Source organism: Pelophylax lessonae (assembly GCF_965119305.1).
Source record: "Pelophylax lessonae genome assembly, chromosome: 2".
In the NCBI taxonomy this organism is placed as follows: Eukaryota; Metazoa; Chordata; class Amphibia; order Anura; family Ranidae; genus Pelophylax; species Pelophylax lessonae.
This window is the reverse complement of record NC_138769.1, coordinates 736,663,124-736,674,560: the sequence shown is the minus strand read 5'-3', so window position 1 is coordinate 736,674,560 and position 11,437 is coordinate 736,663,124. Positions and strand designations below refer to the sequence as shown.

Below are 11,437 nucleotides of genomic sequence, written 5' to 3'. Positions count from 1 at the left end.
GCTCCCATAGAGGGCAGACTATAATACTTCCCATCAATGTGGAGCACCATCTTCACCACAGTAGGATCTGTTAAAAACAGCCCTGGGTTTGAGCCAGATGGAGGACATGATCTTCTCCTAGAACCAGTCACAGCCTGTTCTTTCCTGTGTGGTGAGGGTATGCCTGGGTGTCACCAGGACACGAAGTGAAGAGAAAAACCTCCCAGTATGGACACAGACAGTAATAAAAAAACAGAGCTTCTAACATTTCTTTATTCTATCCAAAACTATAGAGAAAGGTTGGAAGGTATCTGTAGGCATTTATGTATTCTTATCTTCCAGCACTGGAAAGAAATTGGTCAGGTTACATCTGATTAAGCAGTGTGAGTGACAGAAATGTGTTCCCTTCTTTTCATCTTGAGTTTGGACCATCGGTCCTCAACCTTGAAGAGGCTCTTGTAGCAATAAGAAGATGTTTTTTTTGGGCTTTGAAGTCCCATTGTCCACAGTGATAGGTATAATAAAGGTTTATGATAAAATTGGAACATCCAGAGCTCTGCTCCTGTGTGTATACTCAGAATATATCCTTGGCTTACACCCCACCTACATAGGGTGTCATCCCTTCTTGATTCTGCATCGGTTCTTCTTACTCCAAAGGACGTGAGTTTTTATCTGCAAAGAGACAAGCCATTCAAAAGAGGTTCAGAGAAATATACAAAACAAGGCCTTTTTTAGTCAGTAGCTTTATAAGTTTCTACAAGTTACAATGTTTATAGTAGGGTTCGGAAAAAGATCAACCATAGAGAAAAAAGCGAACAAAAAGAGAGAGGTTGGGACTTTGAAAGAGAGATGTGACGAGGCTTACAGGAAAGAAAATCACATTTATGGATGGATACATAGAAATAAAAAATCGTACAACGAAGGTAAATTTACATAGACAAGGGGACCATCGGTTCGACCCGAACATTGGCTGTTCGAAATTCGGCCGAATTCCGAACTTTTTGCTGAAAAAGTTTCGGAATTCGGCAACCAGAACCGACCAAAATGCAATGGGACAGGAACTGGGCTTTAAAAGCCTGTGATTGGACCAGAACCATCAGTAAAACCCAATGGAGGGGGCAGGAGGATGCTAGGAATGTGATTGGAGTGACTAGGGGGTCCAGAGGCCAATCAGTAGTGAATACGCCCCCCAGTATATAAGATAGCCCCGCCAAATCTCTAGCACTGTAATACAGGGATGTGGAAGAGAGTGGAAGCAGTTCTGTTACTTCTGCTTCAAAAGTGTCATTTAGCAATTATTAGTGTGAGGAAAGGGATATCTAGTGTAGTTAGGGTGCTATTTTCCACTATAGTTAGATTAAAAAATCTAGTTTCTGTAGGGAAAATGTTAAGTGCCAGGGTGACCGTAGTGTAGTGTAGGGTGAACTGACTCTGACTGCTATGGCAGGGTGACCAAACCTCAGCTCCCGTGCAGGACACTCAGGGCCATGCCTCATTCCAGTGCCAACATCTACCCTATTGCAATGTAAGTGTTAGACATCTGAGGCCATTGCCTCTTTTTTTTTCTCCTCCTTCCAGTCTTCATTTACCATCATTTGCCATTTTCTTACATATTCATTTTTTATAGATCAAACATCTACTCCTGATGAAGTGGCATGTATTGGGTCCACGATACGCGTCGAGTCTATTGATGTTGTGACTATATCTAACTACTTTACCAAAATTGATTCATTGTATTCATTGATGTTGCAATTACTACTAATATATTCTTTACTTCTGGAAATTTGCCATGTTGGTGTTTATGAATATTGGATCTGAGACTATTTGTTAGTCTTTTTTTTTTTGTACCACCTTGTCTATGTAAATTTACCTTCGTTGTATGTTTTTTTATTTGTATGTATCCATCCATAAATGTGATTTTCTTTCCTGTAAGCCTTGTCACATCTCTCATTCAAAGTCCCAACCTCTCTCTTTTTGTTCATTGAACCAGGGATGGAGGTGTACGGCAGCTCCAACCGTGCATCTCATGTAAAGTCCTAAACTTCCCCCTCCTATACATAGAGAAAAAAGCAGGACTATGTGGGCTAAAAAAATAAAAATAAAAAAAATTTAAAAAAGTTTTTTTGGCCCACATAGTCCCGCTTTTTTCTCTATGGTTGATTATTTTCTGATACGTTCTGGGATGATGGCCAACCTAATCACGGTACTTTTTGCTTTCTAGTATGGTTTCTCAACCAGGGTTCTGTAGAATCCTAGGGTTCCTCCGGAGGTTGCTAGGGGTTCCTTGAGAAATGGGCAATTTCTGCCTCTCAGATAAGTTCCCAATGACACCATTGTTCCTTTTAGCTACCTTCCCATGATGACAGTAAGGAGCATTCTTCCCACTGATTGTCACACTAATGTGTAATGAGTTGTAGATTTTTAATTTTTAGCAGGGGTTCCCGGAGACCAGAAATTTATTTCAAGGGTTCCTCTGTGTTGTAAAGGTTGAAAATGGCTGGTTTATAGGCTGCAGCAGGGGCTAATCTGTGTCAGACACAGGGCTGCTTTTAGAAATGATAGGGCCCCGTTGTACAGTCCACCTGACTATGGGGGGATCAGAGCTCTGGTGGCGAGGTTGAATCATGAAGGGGGGGGGGGGGTTGCCTGGGCAAAGTTACTGGAACCAATCCCCTTGTGGCTCCCCCTGCAGAAGCTTAAACCCAGAAGAAGGGAGAGTAGGAGAAGTTGGCTTCACTGTGGGAAGTCAAAGGGAGACTAGTTCCAGTAATTGTACCCCCCTCTTGCTGCTTTGGGCCCCGCTGTTGAGCTCATGGAGCCCAGGCCCCCTACAGAAGCCATCCTCTTATTGATGGCCCTGGTCAGAAAAGACCAAGAACTGTACAGACACCGGGATTTACATCAAAGAGTACAACAGTAAAGCACACTAGATACTAGTGCATTTATTAACAATTAGACAAAAAAAAAAGGAATTACATTCCCAAGTAACGTGTAAGGAACTCACAGAACACTCATCACCAAGTACACAACCCTAACTATTCAAAACTTCCTCTTTATTGATCAGCTCATGGGGATCAATAGTCCAAAGATAAACCCAGGCATCTGTGCACCCCAAACTTAAAGCCCAACTCTGGTAATAGTAAAAGTGCACCATAGAGTTAATTGCTTGTTTCTTTCAAAAGAGAAGGAAAAAGCACTTAACCAATCCTCTGCTCCCCTGGCAGATGGCATTTCTTTACGCCCCAGCAGTGGACTGTCCCTCAACTTCCATTTCCAATGCAGGGCTTTGGTCATAGACACCCGTTTTGTCCGATCTTTTGTGGTCCTATAGCATCTGTCATTAAATGGCAGACTGTGCCTGAAACACGGACCGAGCGACGCTGCCGTCCTGGACCGGCCAGCCCATCAGTCTAACGTGCCAGATCCCTGCCGCTCAGCAGTCATTGGTTGCTAGGACCGCGGACATCCCAGAATCCAATGATGGCAAATGTGCGCCTTGCCTCATCTTTCCTGACTCTCACTCCCTGCCTGCCTACAAGGTATGGTGTGACGCCACGTGTGTGCCCTGCCCCCTTCAGCAAGGTTCTCGGTGCAGCTCCCGCCCCCTGCAGTTTGCTACCTCTGCTGGTTCCCACTCCCTGCCTTCCATCAAGGTATGGTGTGAATGGACTTCACAGAGATTTACACGGGCACACTGATGGGCACGCTTTATGTAAAGGGGCACTCTGATGGGGACACCTGATGTAAAGGGGCACTCTGATGGTGACACCTATTGTAAAGGGGCACTCTGATGAGCACACCTGATGTGATGGGGACACCTGATGTAAGGGGGAACTGTGATGGGGACATCTAAAGTAAAGGGGCAATCTGATGAACACACCTGATTTGATGGGGACACCTAATGTAAAGGGGCACTCTGATGGGAACATCTAATGTAAAGGGGCACTCTGATGAACACACCTGATTTGATGGGGGATACCTGCTGTAAGGGGGGCACTGTGATGTGGACCCCTGATGTAAAGGGGCACTCTGATGGGGACATCTAATGTAAGTGGGCACTCTGATGAACACACCTGATTTGATGGGGACACCTGATGTAAAGGGGCACTCTGATGGGGACATATAATGTAAAGGGGCACTCTGATGAACATACCTGATGTGATGATGACACCTGATGTAAGGGGGCACTGTGATCGGGACACCTGATGTAAAGGGGCACTGTGATGGGGGCACCTGATGTAAAGAGACACTATGATGGGGACACCTAATGTAAAGGGGCACTCTGATGGGGACACATAATGTAAAGGAGCACTCTGATGGGGACACATAATGTAAAGGGACACTTTGATGGGGACACCTAATGTAAAGGGGCACTCTGATGGGGACACCTAATGTAAAGGGGCACTCTGATGGGGACACATAATGTAAAGGGGCACTCTGATGGGGACACATAATGTAAAGGGGCACTTTGATGGGGACACCTAATGTAATGGGGCACTCTGATGGGGACACCTAATGTGATGGGACACCTGATGTAAGGGAGCACTGTGATGGGGAGACCTGATGTAAAGGGGCACTCTGATGGAGACATCTAATGTAAAGGAGCACTCTGATGGGCACACCTGATGTAAGGGGGGACTTTGATGGTGACACCCTACGTAAGGGGTCACTGTGATGGGGGAACGTTAAATAATGGGGCACTCTGATGGGGACAAATGATGTTAGGGGGCACACTGATGGGAGACACCAGATTTAAGAGTGCCTTCTGATGCAGAAATCTGGTGTGAGTGGGCACTCTGATGGGGACACCTGATGTAAGGTGGCACTCTGATGGGAACACATTAGTTAAGGGGGTACTCTGATGGGTACATCTTATATAAGATGGTACTCGGACGGTGGCAACCAATTTATAAAAGTAGCCTGATGGGGGCACTCAATGTAATGAATTACTCCTGGTAGGGGCACCTGATGTAAGGGGGAGCACTAGTAGGGACATTTACATTTACAGAATATTACCAGAGTGTGTGGAGGAAACAGTTACAAAAGCGCCAGAGAGCGTGGGTTGAGCCAAAAAAAAAAATGGAGAGTATACACATACAATCTTTAATAGCACAGACTTGAGATTCAGATCTTGGCTGGAAGAAAATTTTAGTGACCGGACCTCTTTGAATTCTATAGCCCTGTCCTATATGGTAAGGGCATAGAGCTGCCCAGTGTAGATCTCCAAATTGGCCACTAGATGTCGCCATAGATAAGGCTGGAAACCCTGCAATGAAGAATTTGCAGCATAGATGTCTATGAAGCCACTGGAGGTTCCCAGAGCAGTGAGTGGTGGGTACCATAGATAGTGAATAAAGCCGGATACACAACTATACAATTTTCTTTAGATATTTTTTTCCTTTAGATTTACCAAAACCATATAAAATGATGTCAAACTTAAATACTTTCAATTTGTATGCAATCAGGCCAGCCCTTGTACTACATAGTTGAAGGTAAAACTAAAGGAATTTGAACCAAATTTGTGTAGTGTGTATCCTGCCTAAGTGCCAGCCCTGCCTCTGCCAGTATGGGCATATACAGGGATCTACGTAAATATTCTGGTGGGAGTCTGCCTGTTGGTCATTGTTCATAGGAAGCAGTGCAAGGACCACGGCGGTGAAGATGTAACCTTTTGAGGGTCTAGCTTCTGAGAGCTTCCCATTTTGAGGATCTAGCTTCTGAGAGCTTCCCCTAAGGGGGGAAGCATGGAAGGAGAGATGCAGGATTTATGGAACTCACATTGCTTGGGTATGGGATGTAGGATAAACCTCCTAAGAAGAACGGCCTGCTTCCCAACTTGGTTCTCTGCTCCAAACTCTTTCTGTTTGCAACTGAAGGATTGTGCCGCCACCATAGGGGATTGCTGTGTACATATAGGATTACCCATGTACCAGTAAAGGAGTTAAAAGTCTGTCACTGTATGGAGTTTTCCTTCTAACGTCCAAGGGGAACATCTTCTGGAAACAAAACCATGTGCAGAAGGGCCGATATGTGGAAGGAAGGTTTGGGACAGACCACTTGCTGGTTCTGGTTAGGCCAGGCTGGGGGCTTCCCAGGGGAAGTGTTTGCTATTGCATTTAAGTGAAGAACCCGGGTCCATGGTGCTTCAAGAAGATTAGGGGACCAACCTAGGCTTGGCAGGAGTGGGCTGAAGAGTCTTGCTGGTTAACCAACAGTCCTACTCTTAGAATTGACCTGGTTTTAGAATTTTCTTTTCCTACTAATCCTTTTTATTATTTTAATATTTATTATTAGTATCAAAAGAGTGTTTTGTTATAATTAGTGGAGATGAACTCGGGTGTCCTCCAAATTCACCTTTAGCCAAACCTTGAGCTTTTTCGTAATCCAGTGAGCTGTGGGCCAGGTCATTCCCCACTTCACAGCACACATATACAGAGGGAACACATGACCATAGTTGGTCAGTGACAATGAGTACCCTGACATGCAGCCCTCTTCTGTGGATACATGCCCATAGTTGGTCAATGGCATCGAGTTCCCTGACATTCAGCCCTCTTCTATGGATATATGACCATAGTTGGTCAATGACATTGAGTACCCTGACATGCAGCCCTCTTCTGTGGATACATGCTCATAGTTGGTCAATGGCATTGAGTACCCTGACATTCAGCCCTCTTCTGTAGATACATGCTCATAGTTGGTCAATGCAATTGAGTACCCTGACATTCAGCCCTCTTCTGTGGACACCTGCCCGTATTCGGTCAATGACATTGAGTACCCTGACATGCAGCCCTCTTCTGTGGATACATGACCATAGCTGGTCAATGACATCGAGTACCCGGACATGCAGCCCTCTTCTGTGGATACATGGCCATAGTTGGTCAATGACATCGAGTACCCTGACATGCACCCTCTTCTGTGGATACATGCTCATAGTTGGTCAATGGCATTGAGTACCCTAACATTCAGCCCTCTTCTGTGGATACATGCCCATAGTTGGTCAATGACATTGAGTACCCTGACATTGAGCCCTCTTCTGTGGATACATGCCCATAGTTGGTCAATGACAATGAGTACACTGACATTCAGCCCTCTTCTGTGGATACATGCCCATAGTTGGTCAATGGCATCGAGTACCCTGACATTCAGCCCTCTTCTGTGGATACATGCCCATAGTTGGTCAATGACATTGAGTACACTGACATTCAACCCTCTTCTGTGGATACATGCCCATAGTTGGTCAATGACATTGAGTACCCTGATATTCAGCCCTCTTCTGTGGATTAATGCCCATATTTGGTCAATGAGATTGAGTACCCTGACATGCAGCCCTCTTCTGTGGATACATGGCCATAGTTGGTCAATGACATCGAGTACCCTGACATGCACCCTCTTCTGTGGATACATGCTCATAGTTGGTCAATGGCATTGAGTACCCTAACATTCAGCCCTCTTCTGTGGATACATGCCCATAGTTGGTCAGTGACCTTTACGCGCTTCAATACCGGGTACTTTCACCCCCTTCCTGCCCAGGCCGATTTCCCGCTTTCAGCACTGTTGCATTTTGAATGACAATCACTCAGTCATGCAACACTGTATCCAAATGAAATGTTTATCATTTTTTGAGACAGATATAGTTTTCTTTTGCTGGGATTTCATCACCATTGAGTTATTTATTAATTTAAATTTTAACGAAAAAAGAATAAAAATTAAAAAAAAAAAAAAGTTTATATTAGCTTCTGTTATAAATTTAGCAAATAAGTAGTTTTTCTTTGTCATTGCTGTGCGCTGATGAGGCTGCAATGATGGGCACTGATGAGGCTGCGCTGATGGGAACTGGTGAGGCTTCACTGATGGGAACTGATGAGGCTGTACTGATGGGAACTGATGAGGTTTCACTGATGGGAACTGGTGAGGTTGCACTGATGGGAACTGGTGAGGCTGCACTGATGGGAACTGGTGAGGCTTCACTGATGGCAACTGGTCAGGCTGCACTGATGGGAACTGATGAGGCTGTGCTGATGGGAACTGTGAGGCTGCATTGATAGGAACTGGTAAGGCTGCACTGATGGGAACTGGTGAGGCTGCACTGATGGGAACTGATGAGGCTGTGCTGATGGGATCTAGTAAGGCTGCACTGATAGGAACTGGTGAGGCTGCACTGATGGGAACTGGTGAGGCTTCACTGATGGGAACTGGTGAGGCTTCACCGATGGGAACTGGTGAGGTTGCACTGATGGGAACTGGTGAGGCTGCACTGATGGGAACTGGTGAGGCTGCACTGATGGGAACTGATGAGGTTTCACTGATGGGAACTGGTGAGGTTGCCCTGATGGGAACTGGTGAGGCTGCATTGATGGGAACTGGTGAGGCTTCACTGATAGGAATTGGTGAGGCTTCACTGATGGGAACTGGTGAGGCTGCACTGATGGGAACTGTTGAGGCTGCACTGATGGGAATTGGTGAGGCTGCGCTGATGGGAACTAGTGAGGCTGCACTGATAGGAACTGGCGAGGCTGCACTGATGGTAACTGGTGAGGCTGCACTGATAGGAACTGGTGAGGCTGAACTGATGGGAACTGATGAGGCTTCACTGATGGGAACTGGTGAGGCTTCACTGATGGGAACTGGTGAGGCTGCACTGATAGGAACTGGTGAGGCTGCACTGATGGGAACTGATGAGATGACATTGATAAGATTGCACTGATGGGAACTGATGAGGCTTCACTGATGGGCACTGATGAGGCTGCACTGATGGGAACTGGTGAGGCTTCACTGATGGGAACTGATGAGGCTTCACTGATGGGAACTGATGAGGCTGCAGTGATGGGAACTGATGAGGCTTCACTGATGGGCATTGATGAGGCTGCACTTATGGGAACTGGTGAGGCTGCACTGATGGGAACTGATGAGGCTTCACTGATGGGAACTGATGAGGCTTCACTAATAGGAAATGATGATGCTGCACTGATGGGAACTGGTGAGGCTGCACTGATGGGAACTGATGAGGTGGCATTGATAAGGCTGCACTGATGGGCACTGTGTTTTAAGAACCTAGATCAATAACATGTTTTGAGTTCTCTGAATACAAATGTTGAGCAGTTGCAATTTTTTAAAGATGGCTTTATGCTTGAGGATGTGAGAAAATCTCCAACACCAGCTGAGGCTCCGAAGGTCCATCACCTTCTACCTATGCTGACATTAAAGGCAAATAAACATCTCCTTCTCTTTCACCCCATTTCCCCCTCTTTCCAATTGACCCTGCACCCCCATTTCTACCCTTTTGGACATTACAACAATCTCTTTTCCTAAAAACTCCATCGATATTACATGGCCTCTCTCCTCTTCCAAGTTGGTGCCCAACACTTCATTCTAAAAATGTTCATCACCTCTTCCAATCGGTCACACTGTAGCGTATGTTTAAAATGGAACTATCTGTAACAGAAATCAGTATAGAATATTTTTACCCCCCCAAAAAAAAAAAAATGATAAACCATTGTAGTATTCCTTTAAGTGAGTGCCACCTCCCACCAGAGCAATGCCAAAAATCCAAAGCCTTCCCCGCGTTCTGACCTGCAATATAATCAGAGCCCGCCTTATCATTTCCTACAGGACCGGATGAGAAAAATAAATCAAGACTTTCAACATTGTTTTAGAATTATTTACTCTATGTGTTCCTTTAGAATAAAAAAAAAAAAAAGCTAAAAATATTATCATGTTCACAAAAGTATTAGAAAATAGGACTTCCAAAGAATTTTCTGCAAACAAATTTTTCCAACCGGTTATTTCTAAGAATTAAAACATCCTTTGTCTAATATGATGGGAACACATAATAATAAAGATGAAAAAAAAAAATTATAAAAATGATGCTAATAATGTTAATGACAACAAATAATAATGTGATGGGAACATGTAATAATAATAATGTAAATAATAATGATGCTAATAATAATAATGAAAATGATGCTTCTACTAATATTAATAATAAGTATTAATATTATTATTATTATTAATATTAATGTGGAAGAAGAGAAGGAAGGAAGTAGAAGAAGAAAAAAATAGGACTTTCAAAGAATTTTCTGCAAACAAACTTTGTCTAAAGTGACGGGAACATATAATAATAATAACGATGCTAATAAAAATAAAAAATAATGCTAATAATATCAATGGCATTAAATAATAATGATAATAATGTGATGGGAACATGTAATAATAATGATGCTAATAAAAATAAAAATAATGCTAATAATATAAACGGCATCAAATAAAAATGATAATAATGTGATGGGAACATATAATAATAATGATGCTAATAAAAATAAAAAATAATGCTAATAATATCAACGGCATCAAATAAAAATGATAATAATGTGATGGGAACATATAATAATAATGATGCTAATAAAAATAAAAAACAATGCTAATAATATTAACAACATCAAATAATAATGATAATAATGTGATGGGAACAAACAATAATAATGATGCTAATACAAATAAAAAATAATGCTAATAATATCAACGGCATCAAATAAAAATGATAATAATGTGATGGGAACATGTAATAATAATGATGCTAATAATAATAATACAAATGATGCTTCTACTAATATTAGCTACTGATAAGCATTATTAATATTATTAATAATAATGAAGAAGAAGAGGAAGAAGGGAATAGAAGAAGAAGAAGAAAATAGGACTTCCAAAGAATTTTCTGGAAACTAGTCTTTCCAACCAGTAATTCCTAAGAATTAACGCATCCTTTGTCTAATGTGATGGGAACATGTAATAATAATGATGCTAATAATAATAAAAACAATGCTAATAATATTAAGAATAATAACTACAACAAATAATAATGATAATAATGTGATGGGAACATGTAATAATAATGATGCAAATAATAATGATGCTAATAATAATAAAAAAGTATGCTAATAATATTAATATTAAATGTAATAATAATAACATGATGGGAACATATAATATTGATGCTAATAATAATAATAATAATACAAATGATGTTTCAACTATTAATAATATAAATAAGTATTATTATTAATAATAATGTGATGGGATCTTATACAAAGACGAAACAGAAGAAGAAGAAGTACATAATATTTAAAATACTAATAATTGTTATTGTTATTGTTAATATTATTATCATTATAATATATAATTTTTATCATAATAAAATGATAATGATACAAAAAAAAAACAATAATACTAACAACAAGTGTTATTATTATTATTATTATTATTATTATTATTATTAATAATACTAACAAGTGTTATTATTATTATTATTATTATTATTATTAATATTAATAATAATAATAATAATAATAATAATAATAATATTATTACTTGTTGTTATTATTTTTTTATTGTTATCACCATTATCATTTTATTATGATGAAGGTGATATAATATGATAATAATAATAACAATTATTATTATT

General features: G+C 41.4%; 1 long non-coding RNA gene across 1 annotated transcript in view; it reads right to left on the bottom strand.

Moving 5' to 3' along the window:
- Positions 1-228: 228 nt before the first annotated feature.
- LOC309547180 overlaps positions 229-11,437 on the bottom strand; it is a 38,825-nt gene continuing 27,616 nt past the window's right edge. The window contains exon 3 of the long non-coding RNA XR_014224960.1: positions 229-651. This is a non-coding gene — a long non-coding RNA (uncharacterized lncRNA). The remainder of the gene's footprint in view (positions 652-11,437) is intronic.